We start from the raw sequence: 6,108 nt of genomic DNA, 5'->3' as shown, positions 1-6,108 counted from the left end.
GATACTAAATCTTTTCCGGTTCAAATTAAATAAATAAATATCCAGCTATCCATCGTACTGTAGTGATGAGTTGGAAAATATGAACACATTTCAATTCAAGTTGTTCAAGTTGGTGCAAAGAGAATTTCAGAATTGAGATGTCTTTGAATTGCACATAAACCATTTGGAGCAATAGCCACTGCGGCAAATAATGCAATGGTCGATGTAACATTCCGACTCTCAAGGTTACCTGGAAATCTGCAATATTGGTCCCTCTATGCATTTTCCCCAGATTTATGAAGCTGCAGACCATAAACAATCAAGCTAAAATAAAAAATGTGGTGATAAAAAAAATCACCATAACATATTCATCAACCAGCAGATTTGAGTTGTCTATAGATTATCTCCCTTCCACAGATCTTTCGCATTTGGAGATGTTTCTTGTTATATCATATAGCTTTGTGAACTTTGTGAAAGTATTGCATGAAAACTATAAAATATTAAAACTATGTTGCATGCACAGGTAGTGGCAAAACATTTATTGTAAAAAAAGAAAATACATTAATGATCTTTTAACTCAAGGAAAATGCCACTTTTTCTTAACAGCAAATATTCACAATGATTATCAATAAACAGGGTTTATTGTTTCATGAAACAACAGGGTTTAGGCTAAGTAAAAATAGCAGTATTTTCTTTACACTAGTAGTTAGATGCTATTTGCACTAAGTGTAAATAGTTGTTAGATGATATTTATACTTAGTGCAAATTGTGCCAGATACTATTTGCACCTCAGTGTAGCATAATACAGTATACAATAATAACAAGTAACAACATTTTCAGTGTATATGATTATATGTATGAAAATCATAAATGGATGGGAAATTACTTGTCCTTGTCCCTAAAGCCCTCCCCTACACCTATACACAAACACTTTATCCCCACTATTATACCTGTTAGGCACTTAATTTGCACGTTTTTAATATTTTCTTAATATACACAGTACCAGTCAAAAGTTTGGAAACATTAGGCCTACTATTTTTTATGTTTTTGCTCATCAAGCCTGCATTTATTTGATCAAAAATACAGAACAAATCTGTAATATTGTGAAATATTATTACAATTTAAAATAATGGATTTCTATTTTAATATACTTTAAAATATAATTTATTTCTGTGATGCAAAGCTGAATTTTCATCAGCTATTACTCAAGTCTTCAGTGTCACATGATCCTTCAGAAATCATTATAATATGTTGATTTATTATCAGTGTTGGAAACAATTGTGCTGCTTAATATTTTTTATAACCCGTAATACTTTTTTCAGGATTCTTTGATGAATAAAAGGTTTTTTTTCTTTTAAAAAACAGCGTTTTATTTAAAATAGAAATCTTTTCTGATACTGTTCTGACAATATTACAGTTTGTTCTGTATTTTTTATCAAATAAATGCAGGCTTGATGAGCATAAGAGACTTCTATATACTGTATTAACACTTCTCTAACCTGATATGTAATGGGAAAAGGGATAAGAATGAGTTCGGAAAAAGGCGGATTTGAGTCAGTCGTATAAAAAGTTACCGCCACCCGCCTTAATCTCCCAAGTCCCATCACTGATCCTGTTATCAGATGGGTTTTGCAAGCCGGGCTATTTGCATTTGGTGTAACACTACGTTCATAAACAATCAAATTCAGCCCTTCACAAGGTAAATTTTAAACATTTGAATTTTTACTACAGCAGCTATACCTGTTTACAGTACATTTTCTGTCAATTTAAACTTAAGTGACTTCTTTGCCATCATCTGTGCTCTGTAATGCCTCATCAGTCATCAGGGCACATGTTTATTCCCTCTTTGATGACATCACTGATTAGATCATAGCAGGACCAAAGTAGACTGATTAGATTATTGGAGAGCCAGCTGATGAACTCCACACTGATCACATAAAAGATCTCATCAGACTACCATGAGTTTATATATAGGACGATAAGGACAGGCACCGTTGTCAGGCCTATCCCATCAACTTAGCTACAGTAAACAGTCAGCTAAGTACAAAACCTGCACCTATAAGTGCTGATAAAGCATCTCTATGGAGACTGCAGAGTGGTTTTTATCACCATGGAGAATAGGATTGTCTGAGCATTACAATCTTGTTATTCAGGAACAGGATAAATGGTAGCGGTAGTCTTATGGAAACAGCTAACAAGGGAACGTTCTCAGAACTTTCTCTCTAAGTCAAAGCGTCAGTGTCCAGTGGGTGATAAATAATAATGACTAGTAATGGGTCATTAAATATTTGCAAATCTTTTGTATCGAGTTGTTTGGAGCACGTATCAAACTTCCAAAGTCACGCTCCAAAACTAGGCTTTGTTACGTCATAACGTCAAAACGTAATCAATTTCAATAGTTTGCCATAAGGGGGCAATCTCAGTGAATCGCTGAACTCTATGGTTTTTAACTGATCTCGGATCAGGTTTTTAAAGCTGTGGACATTTGTAATGACACATTTAATAAAAAAAGAAGAGTAGACTATAGGTCATTTTCTCTTATTGGCCTGACTAGCCACGCCCTGGATAAAACACAAAACAAACCCAACAAATATTCATTATAAAAGAGCACATATAACACTTCATATTTAGGGTATAGGGCATAAACACTTTTTGTTATAGGCTACTGGTTGAAACTCAAATCCGATAGCAATCAATAATAGAAGTCATGTTTGTCCAATCGGATATCTACCTTCCTGTCTACCTATGTGTTTCCATACCTCCACACACCCTGCTCTCGCAGAAATAAGCTGCTTATGTTCATTATAGTACCGTTATATAATTTGAGACATGGGGTAATTTAACGCTATCTCCTGTGACGCTTTCAGACTCTGCTCTGGTTGTGCGCGTTCATGTTTTAAAGGAGGAGTGGCTTTGGAGACGCTCTGAAGGGAGGGTGAGATCTTATGCTTTCAAAGCTACCTTGCTACTGCTAGCCTCTCCAAAAAAATGCCTACCATACCTTAAATGTTATTTGATAATTTGTAGATTATGTTGCACTAGTTGTTTTCATTGTATTTACACAGTTTTGAGCAGGTGTGTGGTGTTTCGAGCGCTTCGAAACAGTGAATCATTTTGCAAAGCAACTGGTTCAATTGATTCAGAGTTTCGAAAAGCTTTGTTTCTCCAATCACTATACTGTAAGTGTGTTCAACTTGAAGTGGCGCTGCACAGACCGATTGGTGTATGACATCAAAGTACAGCGAGAGCAATTTGAAAGCATACAGCTGGAGTGCCCTTGAGAACCACCAGAGGGCACTCCAGCTGGTGACCATTACATAAATGAGAGCTGATGAGTCCAGGCAGAGAATGATGGGAGATGTAGTCTGATGAGTGAACGTGAGAGTCTGGTGTGGAGTGCCCTCTGGTGGTTCTCAAGGGCACTCCAGCTGGTGACGTTACACCGTCTGCTCTCTAATTGCTCTCGCAGAACTTTGATGTCATACACCAATCGGCCTGTGCAGCGCCACTTCAAGTTGAACACACCTAATGGCATCACACTATCCAGGGGGCACTACTTATGGCGCATTTCCAATACGGCTGCACTGAAACCCATTTTCAGGCCCCCAAAACGTTGTTGTCGTGGTATATACGCAACATTGTTTTCAATTAAAAATAGAAAACTTTTTATGTTTTTAGTCGATCATTTACACGGAATTTGGCGGGCCTGAAAATGCAAACTTTTGAAAATGGGTTTCAAAGTGCATGTTTGTGCACCCGGAAACTGATCAAATTCAGCCATCAATTCTCTAATTGCACCAGGCGAGGTTTCAAAGGCAAACAAATTCAAAGGCTGTTAGGTCTCATGGAGGCGAGGAACGAGGAGTGAGGAAGCTTCCAGAGGAGCTATGAGCGAAGATGCGCAGGTGTATCCTATGTGGAAATCTTTCTTGTTGAGAAACCTGACGCACATATAAATTCTCCTCCCCCTTCACATCTGTCACAATATCAACATGGCATCTTGCTTTATCTTTATTATTTATTAATTTCTTAAATAACCAAACTTTAACAACATAAGGGCAGATCCTTTGAGCACAGCTGATGACGCTTTGAAGTGACGCTCGAGAATATTCCAATATCTGTTTCTTTACAAAGTTACGTCGCCAACTACTGGCCTGGCATGCATAATACAGCTTTTTTTTCATTTTGACCACGCTGTCGTCTGTACTCAAAACTCAAAACAAGAAACGCAATGGGAAAACTGTTCCATTTTTAGTACACTGATGTTGTGTAAACATACCCTAAATGAATGACTAAAACGCATAAAAAGTTTTCCATTTAAAAAAAAAACAATTGTGTTCGGTGTCTAACATCCCCATACAATATATTTTTGTTAGCCAGGGTGGAAAACCACCTCCAGAAATGATTTAGTCTTTAATTGTGACCATGTGCACCAACTGCATGTCCTACTGCAGATGTGGCTTTTAGGAAAACATAACCTCAGATCAGCAATATTAACATGTTTTACTAAGTTACTGTTTCTGTTTTACTGTTTAAAGGAATAGCGCCCAAAGATTACAATTCCTTTATTCCACAGAAGAAAGAAACTCAAACTGGTTTAGAAAGGCATGAGGATGAGTAAATTGAATTTCCATTTTCAATAATTCAATCAATTAAAATGTGTACATTAAAAATATTTTATTTATTCAACTTCTATCATTATGACTTTTGCTTATAAGAATATATATTTCACATTCTGGTTAAAAATCAAGACATTTTTTTTAAATGAATCTCACCATATGCACATATAAAGAATGATTTTGATAAATTGATGAAAATGCTAAAGGATTGGCCATGTAATTAACCTGTCTTTGTGATATTATTGTCACATTTGTTTCATCCTCCAAAGAATCGTTGTGAATTAGCTATTTGAGATTTCTCTGAAAAATCCAGTTAGATGTCATGACCTTGAGATCAAGAGGGGTAGATTGAAATTATCATGAAGTACCAATAAAAGGTCAAGAAACAGAAGCGGCAGATGACTTAGTAGCTCAGTTAGCTATACAAATGATGTCAGAGGTAAGTGCTCTATTTGACAATTATTCTATAGAACTTGGAAATATGGTAAATACTAAAATGTGTGTGCAGTTTAACCTCTGACTACAAGCTTAATTATGTTCCACTCAAGGCAGAGCCAAGTAAGGTTTTTGAAGAGAGGTCATTGATCAAGTGATCTGGGTGCACGCATATAAACTATTGCCGAAAATAGCAGGATAAAAAATAAAAAAAAGTATTGCATTTTTGATGAGCCTTATTATTATCATCATCATTGTTGTTTTATACTTTAACAACTTTTATATTTCAAACTTCTCAGTGTTGGCATGCTTTGTTAATGTTATTATGAAATATGATTTAATATTATATTTAATTATATTTTAATATTAGGGGGTCCTTGGGTTGGCTGAGAGTCTGAGTGGGTAGAAAGATCATTATAGGCTTGCAAACGTAATGAAATGTGACAAATTATAACATTCATAATAACCTCTCCAGATGTGTCCTGCTACAACAACAAAAAATGTCCTTTACAAGTCCTGCCATCTGCATCAGGGTCAATAGTATGTGTGCATGGAAGACATTTTTATTTTTATTATGAAAAAAAAAAAAAAAAAGTTATTTTTTCAGTGCCTCAGTGCCTCAGGTCAACACATCCTCTTTGTTTTTTTCTGTATCCGGAAGAAATGAGGACATATATGTCTGGACATCTATTTCTCAGACCACAAAACCAATTACTGAACATATTTTTTCTCTGGGCACCCATATGCAAATGAAAAACATGCCACACTGTCGCCGTCTGTAATTCTCTGTAGTACTTACAATAAACAGCTGTCTCTAAGAGGCCTGTTTGTTTCTCTGACTGTCTTTCAGTAATGTTAAAACCCTATTTGATGTGTGGCAAACAACACAGGATAAGAGCCAGGTGGGGGAGAGATAGTGGGAACCAGCCCAGCTGCAGAGAGACTGCCTGTCTGATCAAGAATATAGTCCTATACTCCACACATGACCTATATCAATATAGGCCTGTATATACAGTAGCCTAGTGGCTAAAGTGATGTCCAGAGGGGATATTTGTTTTTAATGACCCTAAAAGTT

The sequence above is a fragment of the Abramis brama genome, assembly GCF_963993115.1.
Source record: "Abramis brama genome assembly, chromosome: 19".
In the NCBI taxonomy this organism is placed as follows: Eukaryota; Metazoa; Chordata; class Actinopteri; order Cypriniformes; family Leuciscidae; genus Abramis; species Abramis brama.
This window is presented reverse-complemented; position numbering follows the sequence as displayed.